Here is a 27,853-nt window from a genome sequence, read left to right as displayed (position 1 = left end):
AACATCTACATTTTGAAATCAATACTAAATAGCTGTACCAAAACCTAGACACCCTGCTGATGTCAAGTTATGTATGAACATGTGGGCTGCAAGCAAATCAATCAACAAGGCTGATGTGTCAACATAAATGAAATTGTTACAGCCCTTAGATATTAGATCTGAAATCAGGTCAGCACAATATGGAAAGCCAAAGTACTCCAAAAGTTTTTTTTAATTCATTCTTGGGACATGAGCATCATTAATGAGGCCAGCATTCATTGCCTTTGTGCTTGAACTGCTGCAGCCCCAGTTATTAAAGTGTTCTTACAGTAGGTAAGGTGTTCTAGGATTTTGATCCAGCAATGATGAACGAATGGTGATATGTACCTGAGTCAGGATGGTATGTGACTTGGAAAGGAACTTGGGTGGTGATCCCATGCACCTGCTGTCCTTGCCCTTCTAGGTGATGTGAGTCACAGGGAGCTGCTATTGGAGAAGCTTTGGAGAGTTGCTGCAGTGCATCCTGTAGACTGTGCATCAATAGTGGAGAAGGAGACACTTAGCCTAGCAAGCTGTGATGCTTGATTAAGAACCTTGATGAAAAGACTTGAAGAAAAATAAATTCATGCTTAGTCATGAAAAAGGTAAAGCCGATTTTTAAAAATTTGGAGAATATGGCCAGGCTGTTACAGCTGCTCCCACCCGGCAGGATATTACCGTCCTGCCGAACTGAATGGAGATTTAAATGGCTCGCCATAACCGCTGGGAGGAGACACACCACAGTGGGGCCATAAATCCTGGCCATGGTTTATCACCAGGCCTAAAGAAAAAGTAAAGAAAGAACTTGCATTTATATAGTGTCCCAAAGCACTTCACAGCCAACAAAATACTTTTGAAATGTAATCACTGTTGTAATGTAGGGAAACAGTAGAAGAAATAATATGGAAGGTAGCCAGAATTACATTCAACACAAAGCATTATTGGGAGGAGAAGCTTATTAGGGGTGGTCATATACAGCAGTACCTCTAGCCTTGCTACAATCATAGCACTATGAGTGAAGGCTGTACATTTTTCATGACAAGTTACGTATGGCAACAGGAGGTTGTACAGTTGGATGAATCATGAAGAAATAAGAAAGAGATTTAAACATGAGTGTCAGAATTTGAAATTGGAGGTGTTGGGGTGCAGGGGTGGTACATAGAGTACAGGAAGAAGAATTTTGTAAGAGCTGAGTTTTATGGAGGGCAGAGGACGGGAGATGAGCCAGAGGAACATTGGAATGTACTCAGCATTTCCAGGAATTGAATTTCTGAACTCAGCATCTGTTCTAGCTATAGTACATTTGTTGAATAAGATCTTTGCAGTTCATGGAATGCCTAAAGCTGTCAGGATTCACAAAAGTGCATTATTTAACAACGTAGAATCACAACAATTCTTACAATATCCTGAAGTTCATCATAGAAGATAGCACCATATTGGCATAAGTCAATGGAGAAGGAGATATATTCACTGAAATGTTAAATAAAGTCAGCTCTCTCAGTTCACGCTGAAAGGAAAAGATAAATTGTGGAAACTTAATGGAAGGTACTGTGTCATGTCGCTTCACACATGAGCATCTACTATAACCTTATTTAATCAAAAATGAGAATTACTTTCCAACTATTGGTCAAAATAAACTAAAATGAGGCAATTCTGAAGGATAACACATAGTTGAAGAGCAATATAAAAGAATATGAAGACAGAGATCAAAGGAAGAAACAAAGGAATAGAATTTCCTGGGAATTTTCAGTGTCACTAGAGTGTAATTGTGGATTTAACGTCAATTTCTTCCATGCTAATTTCTACCTAACTGATTTAAGCCCGTTTTATGCCCAAACATCTTTCATGTGACTTTCTTCAATTATTTGAGCCACTCCTAAGTTTTGTCCATTGAAACCTTTCTTATCTCATTAATATCCCCATCAAAAGACCCACAAAAGTACATTTTTTGCATTTGCACAGTTTCTGAATGGGTGTGCAAATTTTCTCATAAGTTTTTAGAATTTACTTTTTTCTTTAATTTGGGCTGTGAGAGCTTCCTTGATTTAACATTGCCATGAATCTTGCTCCTTCTCTATTGACTTCTGCCAATATGGTGTTATCTCCTTTCATGAAACTAAGGGTACTGTAAGTATTATTGTGATTCTGCACAGGTAAATAATGCATGTTTATCAACCCTGACAACTTTAGAAATTATACGAACTGCAAAGAACTTATCCAGCAAATGGACTATAGCTAGACTAGATGCTGAGTACAGAACTTTAGTTTTATGTAGCACAAAAATCAAAATTGCTATTTCTGATTTAAACAATTTTAGCATTTTATTTTATTTCTTCCTACTGAAACCTCCATGTATCTTTTATATCTTTTAATGCTTAATATGGCATCAGAATCTGTGAAATTATAAAGAGAAAAGCTTCCACAATTGCATTTGCTTAAACATACTTGGTGAGAAATTGGAATTGTTTGTGCACATTTTTGGGGGCATTACGAGTGGGATCCAAAATGGTATGCACGACATGTGTGCACACTTTTGGGGTGAATCGCACTGGATTTGGTGAGGGTGTTTGCATGCACAATGAATGGCTATAGAAAATATGCAGAACAGATAGTTCATGCTGTAGATCGGCATGCAATGTTGACTTGATGCCAACTGTACCATATTGTAATTTGTGCTCCAGCCAACACTCTCTCTTAACCTCATACACCCAAATACGCATTCAGTAGCAAGCAGGACTCCCACACCAGCGCTACTGAAAAGATCATCAACTATTAACGTGTTAGTTGCTGATTGATTTCCTCTGAACGCTGCTTTGATGCCAGAAGTGCTTGATCCATTCCATAGTTGTTTAAAGTTGCAAAAGACAATAGGAAGTGTGGGACGTGATGAAGGATTTTTTTTGCGGACTTCAAGCTTTCTACACAAACCAGCAGCTTCCAGGTATTGATGCACTTGTAAGCATTCCCCTTGAAATGCAGCATTACTTTGTGAAAGAACAGAGGCTACAAGATCAGGACAGGCTGCTGAAAGAGGAGCAGGAGAGGGAGAAAAACTCTAGTGGGATGCTATATTCTCTACGGAGTTCAGGAAGCAATTCTCCAGCTTGAACCTTAGTGAGGAACAACGTGTAAGGGTGCCCTCACTGAAAGCTTCCACCCGATTCAACCTTGGAGCAGAGCAAGGACACATGGCTCTGATAGTGGCCGTATAAACTGGTTCTCAACACATTATATTCTTATTTAAACATTTTCCATTTATCTTCTGTGATTCTAACCATTGACAGATTTCCTAGTTTAATATGGATAGCCTCTATCTCATTGCATGAATGTCAGCCATTGTTTATATCTAGAACCTCCGTGGCTGTTTCATGTTTGAACTTGATCATATTATGGGTGTTAGGTAAATGTTCATATGCCATTATGCTGTTAATTAAATAGGGCATGTTATTCATTACTAAATCTCATGTGACCTATCCCCTTGTCAGTTCTAGGGCATATTGCTTCAGAAAACCATCCCAGACATGCTCAAGAAATTCACTAACTTTCTGACATGTGGTAGTCTGCTTATTCCAATCTATACAGATGTTAAAATTAAAACCATTTAAATGATTAAAATTAAAATCCCTTAATACCATGCTGCCTCTGCTACATGCTTGCCTAATCCCTACAATTATACAATCTAATACTCCAGAGATGTTTCCTTTACAGTCTTAAATCATTTTCTATTTCTTAATTCTACACAAAGTTTTCAATGCCTGCTTACCTATTTACATCCTTTCTGACTACTGAAATGACTTCATCCTTAATCACTAAGGCTACTCCACCCACTCTATCATTTTCACTATTTTTTGTAGACCTTATAACCTGGTATATTTAATATCCAGTCCTGACTGTCTTGCAGCCATGTCTCAGTAATGGTTATCTTGCCATACCTTCCAAGTTGAATTCATTCAATTTGTTCCTTATACTCCCTGCATTTATATAATGATCACTATTTGGGCCATAAACCCTAATCTGCCCTTTTGTTTTAATGTTTCACTCATGCATTTCTTAATCCTCTCCTGGTTTAATTAATTTACAGCTTTTCATTTCCATTTACCTGTGGTGCCTAAAGCAGTAGAGCTTCATTGCACCAGCTTCATTTGAGCCACCATACAAACCAAAGGTTGAGTACTGGGCAACGAGGGCTACCTTCACTGATCATATGCATGTGCACAGAATGCATATACTGAAAACCATGCTGCCACATGATATGTGATAGAGCAAACATTCGGCATGCTAAAACAACACTTCCACTGCTTAGACTGCTCTGGAGGAGACCTGCAGTACTTGGCAGATTTGTAGTGACCTGTTGCATGCTGCATAACCTCACCATCATGAAAGGAGAGAGAGGCCCTGCCACCAGCTATATGGCAAACAACTGAAGGGCAAGAGCAGGAAGAGAAGAAGGAGGAGGATAAAGAAGAAGGGAGGAGCCAAACACTTTCTAGCTGGGCTGTCCATGAAGAACCCATTGAAGTGCCATAACAGTAATTGCAAATCCAATTCCCCATTTGACAACAATTCCACACCTTACCTTCACTTTGTCACTTGCCATCACACTTGGCCACTTTGCAAAAATAAAAGCCACCACAAAAAAAAATTCCAAAATAAATTTATAAATTATATCATGCTATATTGTGTATAAAAGTCAATTAATCACCCTTGGGATTTCCCTTAGTTTCTGTCTTCCATGTGTCTTTGCTTCTCCTCATGCTCCTACACAGTTCCCAATGATTGCAGCATTGTTGGTGACTTTCAGTAGAGAAGATGACAGTGGAGGATAACTTCAAACAGCTCTGGGTTTAGAAAATCCAACTGCAGACTGCGTTCCCTCAGTATGAACAGCAGCACTCTGGGCTGGCTGGCTGACAGGCAACAAGGAGAGCACTTCTGGAGTGGCAGTGGTGGGAGGATAAATGCTGTCATCCTGAGAGAGATCAGCAGGTTTGTGTTCCACAGAGGTACTGCCATTCCCCAGGGCAGGGTTTCAGAAATCCTAATAATCTACTGGAGCACAGATTGCTGGACTACTGAGAGAACCTAAAAGCAATGTTGAGCTCTGATATCCGCAGCCATGACGGAAGCAGTCTGAGCTTGCATGGCAACAAGCTGAGCTTGCATCACAGCAGTCTGCCTTCCCCTGCAGCACTCTAGCATTGGGCAATTGCTGCTGGGGTTGCAATAGAAGCTGTGACATTGGCCATCAAAGCTGTTCCCTGGTTGTGCCAACAAGTGTGTGAAGAGAGTTGATAACCGATTCCTCCATGCTCATAGACACTGACTACAGGCATTCTGGCAAGCTTCCCAAAGCACCAAGAATTTTGTTGTACATGCCCATCAAAATCTTTATCTGAGTCATCTGCTGCAGAATTGTGCGCTGGCACCTGCACAGTCTTTGTCCCTACCCTGACTGCAGGTCATTCATGCCCAATGTCTCGCTAGGTGCAGACCCTGCTTTGAATCTATCTTCCAAACCTGAGCTGGTGAACATAAGTATGAAATCAAGTGATGTTCCATCTACATTATCATTGTCTTTTTGTTGCCCCTCACTTCCTGGCCAGTTTGCACTTCTTGAGTGTCTCAAAGGAGAGAGACACAAGGATAAGGTTATGGTGAATGGATGCCAGGGAAAAAATTCAAGAGGTGCATGTTTAAGCCATTGGCAGCTTGTTAGTCAGAAGATAGTGGGATAAGTAAGAGATGGGATACGAGAAGGCAGATTAGACATGAGGATTCAATCATCTTCGATGCTTTCAGGTGCACCATTAGCCAAAGCCTCAGCAATGGCCTTCCCAATGCAAATTGTTGGAGCTGCAGGCTGACAAGTCCCTGGGTCCTGATGGATTTTATTCTGTGGTCTTAATAGAAGTGGCTAGTGAGATAGTTGTTGTGTTGATTTTAATTTTCCAAAATTCCCTAGATTCAGCGAAAGCTCGATGAGACTGGAAAATAGCAAATGTAACATTTCATTCAAAAAGGGATGGAGACAGAAAGTAGGAAACTACAGGCCAGTTAGCTTAACACATGTCATAGGGAAAATATTAGAAGCTATTGTTAAAGATGTTGTAGCAGGCCACTTAGATAATTTCAAGATAATCAGGCAGAGACAAAATGGTTTTGAGAGGAAAATCATGTTTAGCCAATTTGTTGATCTTCTGTAAAGAAGTAGCTGTGGATAAAGGGGAACCAGTAGATGTACTGAACTTAGATTTTCAGAAGGTGTTTAGTAAGGTACCACGCCAAAGATTATTGTGTAATACAAAAGCTTATGGCATAGGGGGTAATATATTGGCATGGATAGAAGATTGGCTAGGTAAGAGGATACAGAGAGTAGGCATAATTTGTCACTTTCTGGTTGGCAAGAAGTAATGAGTGGTGTGCCACAGGAATCAGTGGTGGGCCTCAACTTTTTACGATTTATATAAATGACTTGGATGAAGGGACCATAAATATGGTTGCTAAATTTGCTAATGATATAAAATAGGTAGGAAAGTGAGTTGTGAAGAAGACATAAGGAGGCAACAAAGGAACATAGATAGGTTAATTGAGTGGTCAAAGATCTGGCAAATGGAGGATAGTGTGGGAAAATATGAAATTGTTTATTTTGGCAGGAAGAATAAAAAAGAAGCATATGATCTAAATTGTGAGAGATTGCAGAGCTCTGAGATTCAGAGGGACCTGGGTGTCCTAATGCAAAAATCACAAAAGGTTAGTATGCAGGTACAGCAAGTAATTAGGAAAGATAATAGAATGTTGCTGTTTATTGCAAGGGGAATTGAATGCAAAAGTAGAGAGGTTATGCTTCAGTTAAACTGGGCATTGGTGAGACGACATCTGGTTACTGTGTACAGTATTGGTCTCCTTATTTAAATAAGGATGTAAATTTGTTGGATATTGTTCAGAGAAGGTTTACTAGACTAATACCAGGAATGGGCGGGTTGTCTTATGAGGAAAGGGTGGGCAGGCTAGGCTTGTATCCACTGGAATTTAGAAGAGTAAGAGATGACTTGATTGAAACCTTTAAGATCCTGAGGGGTCTTGACAGGGTAGATGTGGAGAGGATGTTTCCTCTTGTGGGACAGTCTAGAAATAGGGGTCACTGTTTTAAAATAAGGGATCACCCATTTAAGGCAGAGATGAGGAGAATTTTTTTTTCTTTCAGAGGGCCATGATTCTTTGGAACTCTCTTCCTCAAAAAGTGTTGGGAGCAGCACCTTTGAATATTTCTAAGGCAGAGCTAAATAGATTCTTGATAAGCAAGGGATGAAAAGTTATTGGGGATAGGTGGGAATGTGGAGTTGAGGTTACAACCAGATTAGCCATGATCTTATTGAGTGGCACAGCAGGCTTGGGGCGAGTGGCCTACTCCTACCCCTACTCATATGTTCATAATAACAAACAACACCTCTATCATGGTTCGGCCATGCAGGTGCTCTTGCCCCCTTGGGTTAACTTCTGCTGCCTTGAGTTGTCTGCTATCTTGTCCTGCAAAGCAGAAGGAAGTGTGAGATGGTGCATGATGGTGTTGTGATAAATTGAGCAGTAAAGTTGGTGGGATTTGAAGATGCATTCTTTGACCTTGACCATTCATGTGAGGTCATTGAACTTCTTTTGACACTGCATCCAGGCCCTTGGGCCTTGACTCCAGATACTGAGAGGATGATCCATCTTGTGGGTGATGTAGTATAAGGGTGTTCGGCATAGCAAGTGTTAATGTGGGACTGAAGAACAGTATGATGTAGAAAAACACATGACAGTACACAGGAGACAGAGTTGTATGCAGAGACTCAAGTAGAAGTCAACATGAAGTTAATTCCTAGTATAGGCTATAGTTTGTACATTTGTAAATATTTATGTGTTACCAATAAACACTACAGTTCAACCTTACAAGCCTCTGTACCTCTTTGTGTGACCTACTGAACAAACCTTAACAACAGGGGAATCTAGAACTAGGGGGCACAGTATTATTAATATATATAATATTAACATATATAACGTTATTGGAAATTTTTTTTAAATAGAGGTTTAGCTTGTGTGCGTGTTAATTGGATTAAAGTCAGCTAATGTGGGTGCTATGATGCACAGAAGAAAGTAGATTTGAAATGGTAATTATATAAACACGGGGGCAATTTGCATTTTTAAATAGAGATTCAAGACTGGAGGTGAAATCTTTCACCTAGCTAGGAGACACAAAGCAATGTTTATATTACTAATAAAATTGGTATTATGAAAGGGGTTTCATTGTTAGAAGAGGTGGAATTCAAAGGGCCTGGTGATACAATGAGAATTTGCATTCAAAGGGAAGGTTAGGTATAACCTGAGAAGAGCTTGTGTGTGCAGGTCAAAGGCATGTAAGATCCTGTCAGCCGTCAGGCCCAAGGGCAACCCAGTGGCCAGTTTAAAACTAGGCCCTGGAAGGCTGCTAGCGATGAAGACATCTTCGGTATTATCAACAAGAGATTATAAATTATGGATTCTGATGTGGCTGCAGACGCCAGGCAGGAGGGCAGGTTGGGTGGACACTCGGATCCCACACCACCACCCCTACCCACCCCTCCACCCCCCCAACCCCCCTTTTCTGATTAGTGCCTTGTGGTTCATCTGGAGGAGATGGCTGCCAGGAGGGGCACCTTTGTCCCCAAGGATGGAAGGAGGAGGCCACTGCACCCAATGAAAAGAGCTTGGGAGGAGGTGGCAGTGCTGGTCAGCGGCCATGATGTTGTGCAGCGTACCTGCATCCAGTGCCGCAAGAGGTGTAACGACCAGCTGCGCTCAGTAAGGGTGAGGAACGTGTTAGCAATGATCAGCGTGTTGAAGTGTTCAGGACTAGCCGTTCCCCCCCCGTGGTGCTCAGTAGCGTTAGAGTCCAAGTGACAACTGTTAATGACTCCGGAGCTGGCCAAGAGGGTGAGCCCTGGCTCCTTGGACTGAATGCCTTGCAGCTCAAGGGCCACAACTTGGATGTACCCTGCAAGATGCTCCTCAGGTGGAGTTGGCCAGGCTGCAATGGTGCTGCAGGTAGAGAGTGGGCTAACCGATGCTCCTCTGTCCTTTCAGGAGAAGACGGCTCATAACAACATTGAAAGGTTGCGGACAGGCAGAGGCCCCGCAAACCTCCTAATCCTAACCAGATATGAGCAAGATGCCTTGGAGATGAAGAGATGCCACACACCTCGGTCAACCAACCGCATAGAAGTTGGGGTGGGCACAGAGGGGAGAGTTTCAGATGGTGCAAACTTTCTTGTTTAGTCTCATCATTGATGGAAGCCTCAAAACTGGATTCCCCATTGACCATTGAAAGATGATGGCACCATGATGCAGATCTCCATGGTCTCACCAGGGTGCCTGGCATGCACAGTGACAGTGTGATGACTTAAACTAATGACATGTCCTTGTTCTCTCTTAGGTTTGCACCATACACCAAATCGTAGGACCCGAAAGATCCACCCCTGGTGCCAGAGGACCACCAGGCTCCAGATACACCTGTGTCACATCACTCTCTGAACTAGGCACCAGCACAGATACCAGCACCTCGGTGGGCGTTAGATCTTCAGTTAGAATGTTGGTGCACGTTGGTAAGGGCACTTTGCACTCACTTGAGGTGCAGGTGGAGGCAGAAAGTGTCCAGAGCACTGGCAGTTGGAGGACTGCTGGAGACCAGAAGTATGCTGAGTCAAAGGCAGATGATGAGCTTCTGGAGTTGTCCATTAGGCAGCAGATGCTGGATGTCCAGCGAGATATGCGGGAGGATTTGGCAGAGATCCATGAGGGTATACATGCTATGGTTTTGGTTATGGATGAGACCACATGGAGCATCAGCACTGCGTTGAGCTTAATGACCAAGTGCACTGCCTCCTCCGTTAAGAGAGTGGCGACTCTCATGGAGAGGCAGCTCCAGAAACAAAATCAGGGCTTCCTGGGGTTGCATAGAATTTGAGGATCCCTGTGACCTTCAGAGCCACTGGCATGGGTTGTCCACCCATGCAGTTGGAGGTGATCTCAGGCCCAATCATCTGACTGATGGAGGTCACCATCTTCCTTGGGAGACAAAGCCACTTTAGGCATTGCACCTCAAACATATTGAGGTAGCTGCATTGTCGCCTGTAAACTCTGGCAGAAGGATAACAGTGTCTTCTGCAGCCCCTAACATCTTGGATTGCCAGCTGGCCCTGCACCCCCTGTGCCTGCACTTCTCCTCCCACAGGTCACTCCCCTGGAAGCTGCATTGGGACACCTGGCCTCTCCCTTCTGCCTCTCCCTTCCTCCTCAGAAGAGATGCCTCCAGCAGAGACCACACTCCCCATTATCAGGATAACAGAAGGCTGTCTGATACTTGGAAGGGTCCACAAGGTCTGAATTCCCCAAGGTCCTTGGAGACACCAAGAAGACTTGAAATGAAGCCTGGAAATGCTAACAATGAAGCCCCAAACAGAGATGAGGTTGCAATATAACAATAAGTCACCAGCAGCAAACTATCTACCAAACTCCTCACTATTCACACTGGCAATACTGCTGACCATTTTCTTCCCACCCATGGATGAGGTTTTTGAGGCTGCCTGTCCGTTTTGCCCGTGCGATGAGTGTGAAATCTCATGGGCGAAGAAAAATTGGCATTAATTGCCTTTTTAATGGCCTTAACTGGCCTCTTACTCAGAGGCGGGTGAGGCTCCGGCACCCGCACGTGCCTGCCAACTGAAATATCGCACAAGTGCGCGATGACGTCGGGACACTCGCCCAATGTCATCACGCGCTATTTTACGCTCGGAGGGTCGGGCGCGTGCTCGCCTGCTCAGTGAAAAATTCTGCCCTATGGTTTTATGCAGAACACCATGGAGAATGTGACAGCCCAGGAAACTCCAGCAGCATTAAGGTGGCAGGAAGAGCTTTTAAGGATAATAGTGGCTTCTGAAGTGGCACCTGCTGAAATTGACACTTTAATCAGAGCACTTTCATTGGGCTTTGATAATCTGATAGGTACATTTGGTCTCTAAAGAAATCAACTGGTGGTATCTCAGGAACTATGCTCAGCCTCAATGGGCTGCAAAACATGGGTTTCAATGTCACGGCCTCTCTACAGGTTTACAATGGACTTACTTCCTTAATGTCAGCTCCAATGCCTTCACACGAGAGGTGCTTCAAATATGGATCTGAAATCGATCACTACTGCAATCAGCCCATTTGAAGCTATTGCCTCTAGGACATCAGTCATCCTCAGTGACCTCATGACTCTAAAGCTCCAAAAAGTGAGCCCAGTACGCACTGCTTAATTTCATTTCATGCAGGGATCACTTTGTCGAAGTAGTAGAATAGGCACTAGAGTATGTAAATTACCTGGTGGGATGGTATCATGAAGTAGCCTGGAGAAAGAAATCATTGATTTTGTTGGCACTTTCTGACGAATGTTATTTAATGAGTATTCTATTTCCAATTTTGTAGCTAGGACTAATTAGGTGTTTGGCTCTCCCTCGTTTCACTTCAGGTACCTGTTAAGTACTGTGTAAGTGTTGACTATCCTTGATATGTTATGATAAGTACAGTTGGCATGTACTCTGCTTCTTGATCACACAGAGCTTTGAGTTTATTTCTGTGTCTACTTTCAACTTTTGAGAGTTGAATGATGCCAGGGGAAATGTAGATTTCTCCTTTACTTGGCGGAAGTCTTAGAAAGTGATGAATTTATGAGGGTGTTGGGAGATGCTGAGTGAAATGACTTTATTTCGTGAATCAGCCTTTATCTATTGAAATTTTAACCTATCAGTTGCTAGCAGGGATGAGCTACCTTCATGATGCATGTCTCTAAGACCTTCAAGTCTAAACTCATTGCCTACTCTTCATAACGTCAATGTATATTATAAGAAATCCAAATCTAGGATGGAATTTTTTGAGAGTGGCTCGGAGGTGGCTGGGAGGGAATGTGTGGGGAGCTTTGGGGGCTGAATGTCTTTACTTGCTGCAATTCACTCAGAGGAGGAGAAAGTTGAGAATGGCCTTCCTGCTCACAGGCAATTTGAAGCCACACGGGAGCCTCCTGACCAGGCATCCTGTGTCTCATGGAGAGTTTCCCCCAGTGGCAAGAGCAGCCCCTACTGAAACACCTCCTTGCCTTCAGCAATTGGGTCAGGGCTTCTGGAAACAGCCATGGCATGGTTGCCCCAGGCTTTGTGGCCAGCTGCTGGGACCTCCATCATGGTCACTAAATTCGGCCCTTTCAGCAAAGTTGGGTAAAAGTAACAGCAACATTCCTGACTCCAAACTCAAGATACTAAAGATTCTTATCCACCTCAGGGATAATATTGCCATTGATATAGCAGCAATAAAAATTTGGGGTAGTTATAGAACAGATATGGTGCGGATGGTGGCCTTGTTAAATGTAACAGAGCAGACTTCTGAAACATTTTAAAAAGAATCGGCAGTTTTTGTGAGCAAAGTTTTGTGATGGATTTGAAGCAGTTGCCTAGAAAAATACATTTTAATTCTGTAACTGAGATGGGTCCTTGAATCACAAAAATTTGCAAGGAAAGTCGTGTGCTTCCAGTGAGAGCGGCGCTTGACACTATCTGCAATTTTTAGTATGTAGGCATCTTCCTGGGAGAGAATGAATCCTCAATACAATGTTGCTAATGTAGTAGTATCCATTCGAAATCAGGTTCACTGTATCTCACGTAACTCAGTAGGAACATCTAAATTACTAGCCACCGCCATCCCTTCCCACACCCAATTAATGGTGTATTATCTGTGAAAAGGCCAATATTGTCCCTCAATCATCAAGACTCAGTGGCTCAACCTGTGCCTGCTCATCCTCATAATTTCATAATTGTTCTTTCTACAGTGTGTGCAATTGTTTCAATGCATTTGTAGATGTTGGTTTCAAGCATTGATTGACTATCTGGAGCAAATTTGAGGGTTACCTGTGCAACAACAACGTATTAAACAACAGTTGACATGGCTTTAGGTAGGGAAAAATACGGCTTGGCCAACCTCTTTAATTTCTTTGAAGAAGTGGAAACCCAAGTCAACTGGTAAAGACTGCAAAGTTGAGTATTACTCTTACAAAAGGGAATTGATATGTTTCTACATGAACAATTACTAATCAAGCTCAAAGCTGTGCAGATCTAAGTAGGATAAGAATCTTGCTGAAGGGTAGAAATCAATGCATACTCATTCGAGTTATAATGTCAGAGTGAGGGGAAGTACAAAGTGGGCAGCCCCAGGGCACCACCACTTTTCTCTAATCGATAACAATAAGTTGGATTATGAAGCTTAATGTAAATAATTTGAAGACAATGCCAAACCAGGAAAAACAGTGGAATTGAAGAGGATAGCTGCGAAACTATATAATGAGTTAAACAAAATATTTGAATGTGCTGAAATTGAAAGGGAAGATGGTGTTTTGGTTGACTTAAGAACTCAGCATGTCAAACAATGTAGAGCAACAATTAATAGTCAGTAGAATGTTGAGCTGTATAGTCAAAAACAACAGAATGCAAGACAGAGGAAGTAATTATCAACTATTTATAGCCAGTTACAAATGTACATAAGTGAAGCACTGTATGAAGGTCAGTCATATTTATATTCATATGTTTTCAGATTCACCAATTATAGGCTGTGCAATTTAGCTCTTTTAGGTTGTACAAATAGCTCTTTGGTCAGCAGTGAGTCCTCGTTCATTTACTCTGTTGTTTTATATGAATTGTATTCCTTTAATAAATTGGGTAGTCTTGTTGAATTGCATCTATTTACTTATTGCATTTTCTTGCAGAATACAAAGCAGCTTGGAAATGGTCAGACCTCTGCAGTTCTGGTCACTGAGAAAAGAAACAAACATTCAAGCACTGGAGAAAATGAAGAGAAGAGTTACAAGGCTGATGTCACATGTCAGGGCTCTTAAGTTAGGAGGAAAATTCAAAGATACTTGGGCTATTCGGCCTGGAAAGGAGATACCTGAGGCAACGTTATAGAAGTATATAAGGTAGCAAGTAGTATGGAAAAGGCTTGTCCTGATTACCACTTTTAAATTAAATAGCGGAAGTAGGACCAGTGGACATGAGTTCAAATTAGTAAAACGGTACATTATGATTAATGTCAGTGGGTTCTTCCTCACACACAGAATGATCATTGTCTGAGAATGGACTTCTTAACTAAATGATGAAAGCAAAAAAAATTGCATTTTTTAAAGAATCAACTAATGAAGGAATGGGGATGGACCGAAGGAAATGTAGGAATGTTCCAGATAATTAAGTTGGGCTGAATGGCCTTCCTCATCTCTGGATATCTTCTGATCTTTTTATTGAGGTGTGGTTGCTGGTCTACTGGGTACTCCTTTCTCCGTGAAGAAAGCAGATGACACACCATGAATTTTTAACTGCATTCATGTGCGTGTGTACTGTGTAATGATTACATATACTAGTATGTGTTGTACCTAATTAGTAAGTACAGACACCTTGATGTAACTTACTTTTCAACTTATAGATAATATTCTCCAGTGCAGTACTTTTCTACACTTTTCAGATCAACACAGACCTAAAGCCTTCTGAGTTTTTCAATGGGTAATTTTAACTTTCAGAGATGGTGTAAAAGAGGCAATATTAGACCAGTTGCCCATTATACATCCCAAGCAATTTTCCCTTCCACATGGGGTGTAAACTGCTGACTTGCCCTTTTTACATTATAATCAAAAACTAAATTAACCCTTCTTTCTTTCGTAAAAAATCAAAGATAGTTCCCTCATGTGGAATAAGTTTAATGTGATAGAGTGGAATTGTCTGGTCTTGTTGCGGTGGGCATCATGGCGGGCGTGAGCGGACGATATGGTGAGAAGGCCAAAAATCGGATTTACGCCATCATGAAACCAGTTTGCGACTGTCCACTCCACCCATAAATGGCGGACCCTAATTTCAATACTTTAGCATCTCATTATAAGCCCTGCTCACGTTGGATCATCTGGGCACCTCGGTGTGATTGCACGCTGACATGTTTCACAACTGTACGTAAGTGATGTGCATCTGGTGAGCTGAACTTCGCTCAGGGCTTCGAGGTTTATTTGCCTGCCTTGCATCGGGCAGCACTAGCAGTCATGAACGCCAGGCTTTGCAGGCACCACATCACTTGTGGGGGGCTCACAGGGAGGTCTCTACCTACCAGATCAGCTGTAAGGCAGGGGAGGCTTTTCAATGGCTGTAGGGCTAGGGCTTGCTTGGGAAAGGGGGAGAAGTGGCCTCAGGCAAGGGAAGAGGCTGCAGGGTGAGGGCTGTACTGAGGAAGGGGTGTATCCCAGGGTGTGTGTGGGTGCACATGCTAATCTGCACAAGTGGCCTCAAGATGGTGAAGGCTGAGGAGGCAGTCTCCAGAGGAGATTAGGCCAGATGGAGATGTGAGGGTGTGCATGAGAGAGTGAGCAGTGATGTCCCTTGAGCTGGCAGTGAGTGAGATGCCAGTGAAGGTGTGATGGGCTTGAGTGTTTGAGTTTAGAGTGATGAGATGGTTACCTTACCCTGGCAGGACAAATGAGATCATTCATCCATTTTCTGGCAATTTCTTGTGTGCAGCATTGGCACTGACCACCTCTGCCACCAGCTCCGAAGCCAGAGTGGTGAGACTGATGGGCCTCCTGCGGCCAGAGCTGTGGTAGAGGACATTGCGGCAGGCCCCCACAGCATCCAGAAGACATTCCAGGGGTGCGTCACTGAATCGGTGCTGCGCACTTCTTGGCTATTGGGGCCATGCTTTCATTGGAGCATTAGGAAGTGTGTGCATAGCTGAAGTTTAAACATGGTGCCATGCTTGAGGAAGTGGTGGTGGGCAAATCAGAGGCCACCTGCCAGCGAGACAGCATGTTTCCTGTGGCTGTATAATTAATTAGGCAGGAATGTGATGATACAGCATGAAAACCTGCCATTGCTATGGGTGTCATTGGCAAGGCCATCATTTATTCCATTAGTGCTCTATCCAGAGGTAGTCAGAGGGACGGGATCAGGTGCTCAGCAGGGGGTGGGGGTAGTCAGGAGGTTGGTAGATTGGCCAGGAGTGTGGGGCTGTAGTTGGGGGAAATGGGTTTGGGAGTGTAGTCGGGGGTTAGTCAGGACATTAGTCAGGGATGAGTCGGAGGTTGGGGGTCAGAAGGTAGTTGGGAGGGTCGGTGAATGGTCAAGGGGTGGGGCAGTAGTCGGGGATGGGTCAGGATGGTAGTTGGAGGTGGTTGTGGTTGGCTCATTGTCTGCTGATTCTTCATCCATTTTTCTTGGTAGTTTCTGTCAGTGGTGGTTTGCCATTGCCTTCCACTCCTACAGGTAAGGCGAGGAGTCAGGTCCCAAGTTCACTGCAGCAAGCACAGGGATTGAACCCACACTGCTGGCACTATTCTGAACCACACTAGCCAACTAAGCTAATTGGCCCCGCTCATCATTTATTGTCCATCCCTAGTTGACCCTGAGGAGGTGATGGTCAGCTACCTTCTTCAAATCATAGCAGTCAAGTGATGGAGGCACTGCCACAGTACGGTTGGATAGGCAGTTCCATGGATTTTCACCCAGTGACAACAATATATTTTCAAGTCAGAGTGGTGTGTGACTCAGAGGGAAACTTGCAGGTGGTGGTTTTCCCAGGTATTTGTTGCTCTTGTTCTTCTAGGTGGTAGAGATCATGGGTTTGGGAGCAGCTGCCAGAAAAGTTTTTATGAGTTGGTACCATACATCTTGCCGATGGTACACACTGTACGTCAGTGGCTGAGGGAATGAAGGTTTGAAATGGTGAATAGAGTGCCAGTCTAGCAGCTGCTTAGCCTTAGATGGTGTCGAACTTCTTGACTGTTGTTGGAGCTGCACCCATCCAGGCAAGTGAAAAGTACTAAAAACAGAAAGTTCTGGAAAAACTCAGCAGGTCTGGCTGCATCTGTGGAGAGAGAAACAGAGTTATGTTTTGAGCCCAGTATGACTCTTCTTTGGAACAGAAGTGAAGAGTATTGCATCATACTCTTGACTTGTGTCTTGTAGGTAGTAGAAAAGTTTTGGGAGTCAGAGGTGAGTCACTCACCATGGAATATCCAACTCTGACCTTCTCTTGTAACAGCAGTGTTGTGATATATTGTATATGTACCTTTAAGGGTGCATATCTTGAACTGTTGTCAATCACTAGCACCTCAACAAGATGTGATGCAGTAGTCACATGATTTGTATTCAGTTTACAAGCAGCAGCAATAAGAGTCAGATTCACTATACATAGTCTCCTAGTTAACTCTATCTGTATGTAGTCTTGCCTTCAGATAAAGAAGTCACATAATTGGCCCAGAACTTCCAATCTCTGTGGGGGGTTGTACCCAGGAGGTACCCCAGAAAATGTACTGGGGGAATCCCTGAAAGTCCCCCTGCAAGTGCTGCACAGGAATTTCCCAGGAATTTTAAATTAACAATGGGAGAATATCCTGAATGGAAACCATCTAATACTCTGATTTAAATTAGAGACTTTGGATGGTTCCAACCTTCATAGCAGAATCGTTACCCAGGAAAAGTTAGAAGATTTAAAACTACTTCTAACTCTTGGGTAACTATAGCACTGATCATCGCACCCCCCCCTCCCCCCACCACAACCAACACCTGACTCCCTCATCCATCTCCCCCCACTGGACCCCCCGACTACATCATGACCCCAGACTAGCCTCCAACTAGCCCTCAACTACTCCCCAACCCCCCGCCGACTACCTTCCCTTCCACCCAACTACTCCCACCCCCGACCAACCACCCGACCAGCCCCCGACTACCCTACCAACCCCCCCAAACTAACACCTGACTATACCCCCAGTCCGCCAACTACACTCCTGATCACCCAGCTAGCCCCCCACCGACTACCCTCCCAAAACCCCTCACCTCCCCAATTAACACCTGACTACCGTCCCAACATCAGGGCGACCTCCCCTTCCATTTGCCAACTACCATCCTGACCCCCCCAACTACTGCCCAACCCTTGACCATCCACCGACCCTCTCAACTGCCTTGTGACCCCCCCAACTACCCACCCACTCCTGCCTACTGTCCAGACTAGCCCCTGACTACTCCTCAACCCCTGACTGTCCTCCCAACTGCAACTATCCACCATCCTCCCAACTACTTACCTGACTACCCTCCCACTCCCCTGACTGCCCTCCCAAGCCCCCATCTCCAACCTCACTACTCTCCTGACACCCCAACTACTGCCCCACATCTCAACTACTCTCCTGAACGCCCCCCCCCCAACCAATTCCCCAAACTACCTCCTGACTAATCCCAACCCCAAATGACCACCCGACTCCCTCCCTCTGACTACCCTCCCACCCCAGCTGGCTACCCTCCTGACTATCCCTCATTCTGACTACCCTCCCAACTCCCTGACTCCCCAACTAACCTCCCAAACCGCCCCCACCATCTACCCCCATCCCAGCTACCCTCTTGACACCCTGGCTACCCCAAACCCATCCAACCCCCCACACATCCTACCCTCCCATCCTACCCGCTGACCCAACCTAACTTAAACTTTAACCCATCATAGACCCCCTGACCCATTCTACCCTGACCCATCTTTCCCCAAACCCCCAACCCATCCTACAGCCCCAACCTACCAGCACCACCACCCCTCACCTCCGCCCTCCCCCACACCAATCCTACCTAATTGCCTTACACACTTACCTTCTCCTTGTCTTCTCAAAGTGGCTGGGATCTTTAAACTTACCTGCTTTAAGGCAGCCTGTGCTGTAAAAAGGGGTTGTGTCTTCATTTTCCCCAATGCTGCTGCACTAGACTGAAAGGATTCCCGAACATAACGCAGTGGCAGCATGGTTTTGAAGATTTGATTGAGAAATACACAAGCCTCAACCCCTCACAAGCAGCAGAAAGAAAGAGCTGGTATGAAAGTGAAACAACTATCTAGTCTTGACCTGTGTAAGTGATTCTGCAGGTCTGTAGGAATTCTATATACCTTACCTCTGCCCTGGGATCATACCTTGATCCAAGCAGCAGGCATCAGGTCCCAATAAGATTGTTCAAATTTGGGAAAGCTTAATCAGTATACATCTACCTGCTACAAAGTTTAAGCAGGAACAGAAAATAAACAGCTGACTCTGGAAAGCCTAACTTTAAGCAGAGCTTACAGACAAGAAAGACTCCATTACTGCTTCCTATTGTCCATATAGGGGATGTGGGGAAATTAAAATACTGCAGACTGGGCTGGGAAGAAGAGTCCATACAATAACAGCCCCTAACAGCTAGAAGCAGCCCGTAATAAATGTTTTTTTTTCATTGTTTAACTTTACTTTTGGAGCCTGCAGTACAAATTCATGCCTAAAACACTGTCTTTTAACCCGGGAAAAATCAAAAAGAGCTCAACAGTGCCACCATTGCAGTCAAGCATTGCCTTTGACCAGCTAAGGCAGTGGCAACTAAAGGTACTGCAACTCAAAGCTAAATTAACTTTAAGAGCTATAAAAACAGCCTAAACAGCTGTCAACTGTTCCAAATAGCATTAAAAAGCCTGTAAAAAGCTAAAAAAAACCCCCACAAAATTTAAAACACTCAACTGGAAGGCGGCATGCCTCCTATCTGTGTTTATTTTGTTCTGACAACAGCGTGTGGAGCAGTGTTTTCTGGACCTCAATATTTCCAAATCAGACAAATAAGCCACTAAATTTAAAATTGCTATGGGAAGCAAGGCCTTCCATGCACTGAACATGTCAGGCCTGTCTGATGACCATCTTAAAAATCCAGATAAAATATATTCAACACCTGAAGGTCAATTATGAGTAAAGCTCAACTTCCAAATACGCCACCTGGAATTCATGTCTTTTAGAAAACAAACATTGATCAACCCTTAAGTAAATGCAGAGACAAAGGGCATGACCGTGACTTAACAGCAGTGGAGCTAGCCAATGAAACAACTGAGCTCGTGATAGCATCAACCCTAATTGAAGCATTCCAAAAAGACCTCTAAGACCAACCCAAAAGTTACACAGTGGAAGCACTATTACAAAGCAGATGCAACTATGAAGCCATCTACTGGGTAGACAGAGTCTACAGGCTATGCATAATTCACCCACCATTGGCATGATAGCCAATGCAGGCAAGCCTATTAAGCAATGTGGGCAGTCCAGTCTCATGCACACCATAAAATGCCCAGTTTTTAACACTGTATGCAAAACATGTGGTACCAGAGGACCCTGGAAGCACCAATGCAGAAAGCAAAGGCTGGAACAAGTAGTTTGACACCAAGAGAAGCCACAGTCGGAAGCCAGACACATACAGCATTCCAACAACCAAGAGCATGTACTAAACCATGTCAAGACTAGATCCAAGAAGTGTCTAGCCAGTTCAGTGTTGCTACAAAAACTCATGTTAATCACCCCAGACATTTTATATTGTGGACACCACGGGTCCGCTGATCGCAGGCCTACTAGCGTGATGGGACCTACATTTGATCACCATTCATTGTATCATCAAGACAATGGCAAAGTTCACAGACCATAGACCACAAAGAGTGCCATTGGAAACCCTGCACTTCCACACAGAGACGACCACCTAACTCTGCAACACATCAGCCGACAGGCTAAACAACACAGTTTGAACTGAATATGTATACCTATTCTGAATGTGCACACTTCATCATGCTGAAGAACAACTACAGAATTACTGTTTGGCAGATGAAATATGGACAATCCTCCCTCGTCATCACTTGTTGATACTCCCAGTTGTACGAGATGCTTTACTCAAAAAACAGGGGAAAATTAAAGATGCCCACGAATGGCATGCAGGTAACGAATTATCCAAACTGAACATCAGACAGAAGGTTTGGGTACAACACCCAACTTATGGCACCTGGAAGCCAGGAGAAATCATCAGCATATGCCCAGAACCAAGATTGCATCAAGTGTGAGCACCAAATGGCATGACAGCGCAATGAAACAGATGCCAAATCAGAAAAAAATACCACAACGAGAAACACCACATGGTCCTATTGTGATCAGAACACAGACTAAAACACAACACAAGCAAAGTGCCCCTAAATAACATTCTGAAAACATACAGCAGCCTCCAGCAAAGATCACCATAACTAAGTCTGGATGGATAAGCAAACCATACATTTCAGATACTTGTAAATCTATTGCTCTGTGTTAAAGTACACTCCAGCACAATGTTATTTTCTTTTACTGTCATGTAAATACTTTGATTATTTAAAGGTAAACCTTTAATTTAGAAAAAAGGGGGATGCTGTCATATGATGTACGTGTACCTTTAAGAGTGTATATCTTAAACTGCTGTCAATCACTACCACCTCAACATGATGTGATGTACTAGTCCCATGATTTGTGTTCAGTCTTCAAGCAGCAGAAGTAGGAGTCAGACGTGCTATACATAGTCTCCTAGTTAACTCTATCTGTATTTGTCTTATCCTCAAATAAAAAGCTCACATCAGTTTTACCAATCCTTGTCATGTGATTGGTATGTTTACATTGCACAGAAGAACGTAACACACAGTATTTATGTGGTTGCGCCAGTTATGTTTCTGGTCAACATTGGTCCCCAGGATGTTGTTGGTGGGATTTTTGATGATGGTAATGTTGTTGAAAGTCAAGCAATGGACCTTAGACTCTATCCTGTTGGAGATGATAATTTCTTTGGATATTGGATCTTACTGCCTGCAGACATGGACTGCTTCATTATCTGAGAAGTTGTGAATGATTGTGATCATTGTGCAATCATCAGATAACATCATGCCTTCTGACTTTATGATGGAGGGAAGATCATTGATGAAACTGCTGAAAATGTTTCGGTCTAGGACATTGTCTTAAGGAAATTCTGAGGCGATGCCCTGGGGCTGAGATGATCGACCTCTAACAACCACAGCCTCCCTTTATGCTAGGTATGACTATGTCCAGTGGAGAATTTTCCACCTGATTCCCATTGACTTCAGTTTTTCTGGGTTCCTTGATGCCATACTCAGTCAAATGTTGCCTTGATGTCAACGGCAGTCACTCTCAGCTCACATCTGGAATTCAGCTCATTTGCTTATGTTTGGACCAAGGATAAGAAGAGGTCTGGAGATGAGGGGTCCTGGCAAAATGCAAAACTGACCAATGGTGAGCAGGTTATCGGTGATTAAGTGTTGCTTGATAGCACAGTGCCTTCCACTGCTTGGCTGATGGGATGGTAATTGAATGGATAGGATTTGTCCTGCTTTTTGTGAACAGCACCTACCTGGGCAATTTTCCTTGCTGTCGGGTAGTTGTCTGTGTTGTAGCTCTGCTGAAATAGCTTGGGTAGGAGTGCAGTTAGTTCTGGAGCACAAGTTTCAGCACTACGTTGTCAGATTTGTAACCCTTCCTGTATCCAGTATGCAGAACTGTTTCTTGTTATCATATGGAGTGAATCAAATTGGCCGAAAACTGGTATCTGTAATGGTGGTAATGTCAGGACAAAGCCAAGAAAGGTCAGATGGTTAGCACTTCAGGCTGAAGGTGGTTGCAAACCCTTAAGCCTTGTCCTTTGCACTCACTTACTTGATTCCACCATCCTTGAGAATGGGGAAATTCATGGAGTCTTGTCATCCCTTTGGTTGTGTAATTGTCCAGCAACATTCTTGACTGAATGCGGCAGAACTGCAGAGCTTTGATCTGATACATTGGATGCGGATTCACTTAGTTTTGCCAATGTCATGCTGATTCCACATGCAGTCTGGTAACTTCACTAGGTTGGCATCTCATTTTTAGCTATGTCGGATGTTACACCTTGCAATGCTTTTCTATATTCAGTGATGGTATTGGCAAAGTGAGGGATTGGCTGCAATCAACTGTAATCCCATATCCCCGAAACAATTCTAGTAAATCAATTCATACCCTCTCCAAAGCCTTCACATCCTTTTCAAAGTGTAGAACCCAGAATTGGACACAATACACAATATAGCTGACATTAAACATAAAATTCTGACCCACCTATTTTCACCTTTGTAACATTGCCCAACTCCACTGTCCCTGCCTTAGCACTTTGGCTGCTGAAAACCTCATCCATACCTTCACTACCTCTATATTTGACTGTTCCGATGCACTCCTCTTCAGCCTCCCATGTTCTATAAACTTGAGTTCATCCAAAACTTTGCTGCCCGTACCCTAACTTACACCAGGTCCTGTTCACCCATCATACATATGGCCACTAATCTACATTAGCACCCAATTAAGCAGCACCCTGATTTTAAAATTCTCATCCTTATTTTCAAATCCTTCCATGACCTCAATCCTCCCTACCTCTGTAACCTCCTCAAGCCCTTCAACCCTCTAAGACAACTGCACTTCTCTAATTCTGGTCTCTTGAGCACCTCCAATTTTAATCACTCCAACATTGACATTGTGCCTTCAGCATCCAAGATCCTAAGCTCTGGAATTCATGTCCTAAACCTTTCTGCCTCTCTACCCATCTTTCCATTTTCAAGACACTCCTTAAAATGTAACTTGTTGACTAATTTACCCTAACATCTCCTTACTCGTTTCAGTGTTAGATTTTAGTTGATAATGCTCCTTTGAAGTGCCTTGGGAAATGTTATTATGTGAAAGGCATGATGTAAATTTGTTGGTTGTTATAGATGCTGTTGGTGGTTGTTGTGACATTAGTTGTGGCAGTAGTAGTCCTTCTTGGCTTTTGTAGTCTATGCCTCTATTTATAAAACTCAGGATCTCATCTGCTCATCATCAAAGATTTGTGTACAAATGTCCCAGATCTCTCCCTTCTTGCAGCCCCCTTCAAATTGGATTGTTTGGCATGCATTTTCTCTCCCCTACCTTCGTATCAAAATTTATCACCTCAATTTATTGTGTTGAATTTCGTCCACCAGCTGCCACACATTCCAGCAGCCTATCTAAGTCCAAGTCCCACCCATCGGGGGACCAGGAATTCCTGCCCAAAGCCAATGGACCTTCTGCTGGTTTGTCAAATTTTCCCATCCCGCCCGCGCAATTCCTGCAGCGGTTGGGATCAGAAAATCTCATCCTATTACTATCTTCCTCGCTGTTCATTACATTTCCAAGTTTTGTATCATCTGCAAATTTCAAAATTATGCCCCAAATCATAGAATAGTTACAGCACAGAAGGTGGCTATTCAGCCTGTCCTATCTGCCATTTCTCTGCAGGAACAACTAACATAGTCCCACTCCCCTGCCTTTTTCCAATAGCCCTGCAAATGTTTATCTTCAGATAATTGTCCAATAGCCTTTTGAAAGGCATGATTGAATCTGCCTCCACCACACAGTCAGGTACTGCATTATAGAACCCACTGCATAAGGAAGCTTTTCCTTATGTTGTCATTGTTTCTTTTGCCAATCACCTTAAATCAGTGAACTCTGGCTCATGACCTTTCCACTAGCCTGACCACTCATGACTTTGAACACCACTATCAAATCTCCTCTTAATCTTCTCATCTCCAAGGAAAACAACCCATGCAATTGAAGTTCCTCACCCCTGCAATCTTTCTTGTGAATCTTTTATACACCCTCTTTGTTGCCTTCTCATCCTTCCAAAACTGTGGTGCTCAGAACTGGATGCAATACTTCAGTTGAAGCCTAACCAGTGTTTTATACAGGTTTATCATAACACCCTTCCTTTTCTATCTATGCTCCTATTTACAAAGCCCAGAATCCTGTATGCCTCATTAGTGACTTTCTCAACCCTGCCTTGCCTTCAATGACTTATGCATACATACCCGCAGGCCCCTCTGCTCCCGCACCCGCTTTAGAATTGTACACTTTATTTTATATTGCCTCTCTTTATTCTTCCTATTAAAATAAATCACTTCACACTGCTCTGCATTAAATTTGATCTGTCACTCATCTGCTCATTCCACCAGCCTGTTCATGTCCTCTTGAAGTTTACCACTATCCTCCTCAATGTTCACAATACTTCCAAGTTTTGTCTCATCTGCAAATATTGAAATTATGCCCCATACACCCAAGTCTTGACAACTAGTATATATCCAGAAAAGCAGTTGACCTCTGGAGAATTCCACTATAAACCTTCTTCTAGTCCAAAAAACAACCAATCAGCATTACTCTCAGTTTCCTGTCAATCAGTCAATTTCATATCAATGCTGTTGCTGTCCCTTTTATGTCATGGCCTCTAACCTTGCTGATAAGCCTTTGTGTGACATTCTATCAAAAGCCTTTTGGACATCCATGTACACCACATCAACCACATTAGCCTCATCTACCCTCTCTGTTACATCATCAAATATTCAAGCAAGTTAGTTAAACACAATGTGACCTTAACAAGTCCTGGTTTTCCTTAATTAATCCAAATTTGTCCAAGTGACTGTTAATTTTGTCCTAAACTATTATTTCTAAAAGCTTTCTCACCACTGAGATTAAAATGACTGGCCTGTAGTTGCTGGGCTTATCCTAAAACTCTTTTTTTTTAACAAAAGTAACAATTGCAATTCTCCTGTCCCCTGGCACTACCCCTGTATCTAAGGAGGATTTTAAAGGTATGGCCCGTGCCTCTGCAGTTTCGACCTGACACCCTTTTTCAGCTTTATCTTACTTTCTATCTCTTTAGTCACCCAATGAGCTCTGAATGTGTTTGCCCTACCTATCCCCCTCATGGGATTGTAGTTTGTATGTATCCAAACATTCTCCTCTTTAAAGATAGTTCATTGTTCCATTACAGTTTCTCCTGCCAATCTTTAATGTATATCAAAAACAGCAGTGGTTTGAAGTACTCTACCCTAGGGAACTTCACTGTATAACTCCCCAGTCCAAAAAAAGTGCTATCAGCAAAAATCATTTTATTAATATATGGCAACATAATTAATATACTAGTAAGTAAACAAATACAGAAATCAGAAGATGACTGACAGAAATCTAATAATGTTGCAGATTCCTAGAAATCCCTGTAGTCCCCTAAAGGCCAGGGTCCCCCCATTTGAGAACCTGTGCTTTAATCCTAAGAACAGTAAATATGGAGACACAGTCATTTAGTCTGTGCAATTTCCTTTCTATACTACATTCCCTCTCATGCTGGTATGTAACACGTCATTTGCATAACCCTCTTATTTTTATGTTTAATAACTGACTTGCTATATGTGTGCCAACATTTCCCTTTGTCAGTGCAGCAGTTTTATAGAGACTTTTAGTTATTCATTCTATCCATGTTCTTATATCTATATACCTTAATATCAGTGCTGCACCTTTGTGCTCTTTTTAAAATTTAAGCATATTTTTCTGGACCTCCTGCCAGGCCCTGTGTGTAGTGAAGGCAGAATTCATTCTTTCAGAAACATTGTCCAGCTTGACAGCTCCCATGTATTTCAGGATTGTCCTCCAACCACCAAAAATGCTCTTCTATCAGAAATTGCCAGCATTTGCAATACCCTGCCATTAAATTAAGATTTTCTCACCTGTCATTAGGTAATTCTCACAAAACTGGATTAATGAACTTTTCAGCATCTCTACTGGCTCATTAATTGCTTGAGTTAGATTAAAGGATAAATGTTGCCGATATGCACTGATTAGCAGTTATTTTCCATTGTCACTAAGAACAGACTTGTATTTCTGTAGCAGCCTTCATGACCTCAAAAGCTCCCAGAACAAATCATAGCCAATGAAGTACTTTTGAAGTCTAGTCAGTGTTGTAATATAGACAGATGCAGATGCCAACTTGTACACAGCCGGGTATCACAAACAGCAATGGAAACAAATGTACTCGTGCCATTGACTGAGGAATACATTTTGGCCAGGGCACCTTCTCTGTTTTTTTTCAGATATTACCATAGAATCTTTTACATTCTTTTGAGAGGGCAGGCAGGATTTCACTTTAAGCTCAGAGAGTGTAGCACTCCTTCGATATTGTACTGCCTCAAGTTTCTGGAGTGGGCTAACCAAACTCTTCTGACTCCAAAGTAATGACCACTGAGCTAAGGCTTGCACTAAATTGCATTGCCAGAAATTACACCTGTTTGAGCTACCCCTACCTCTGATCTTATTAGTGTTCCTTAATTATGCTTTTAATTTGCATATGTTATTCCATATTTTGCCAAAAGAGAAATCTTACCATGTACAGGCCAAGAAAGTCTTAAAATGTGATCGTTGTTAAGTAGGGATCTCACATTTAAAATGGAGAGGAGGCAAAAAAAATTTTCTGAGAGTCCTGTGTCTTTGGAGCTCTCTTCCTAACAAGGCAGTGGAAACAGCGTCTTTGAATATTTTTAAGGCAGAGGTGGATAGATTCTTAGTAGCAAGGGGTTTCAAGGTTATGGGGGTAAGCGGGATGCAGATTTGAGGTCACTATCAGATCAGCCATGACCTTATTAAATTGCGAGGCAGGCTTGAGGGGCCGAATGGCCTACTCCTGCTCCTTGTTGGTATGTCGGATGTTGACGGTAATCATAGAGCCATGCCAGAGACAGAATACAAACACTATTTTCAGGAATGCAGATTCCGTTATTAGTTTTGAAAAGTGGCTAACAAAAGTGAGTATAGAATAACCATGGGGCGGGGGGGGGTGGGGGAACTTAACTGGGAAGTAATGCGATTACTTCAAAACGATGCCGTAGTTACTGAGTGTCCGGTCCAAGAGGGCGCTTGTGGCTTGCACAAATTGATAGATGCCATTGTATTCATGGAGATCTGGTTGCCGGCGAGTAGTCAGTCCAGTTATATTTATAATAAACCAGAACGTTGGTTACGTATAACCCACTTCCAAATGGAACGATTTCGCATAAATGTATTAAATGAATCACCAACAGGAATGTTGACTCTTCAGTGTGCTGTGGTCTGCTGTAAAACTGCAAAACGAACGCA

Source organism: Carcharodon carcharias, chromosome 12 (assembly GCF_017639515.1).
Source record: "Carcharodon carcharias isolate sCarCar2 chromosome 12, sCarCar2.pri, whole genome shotgun sequence".
NCBI lineage: Eukaryota > Metazoa > Chordata > Chondrichthyes > Lamniformes > Lamnidae > Carcharodon > Carcharodon carcharias.
Note: the sequence above shows the minus strand (reverse complement) of the source record.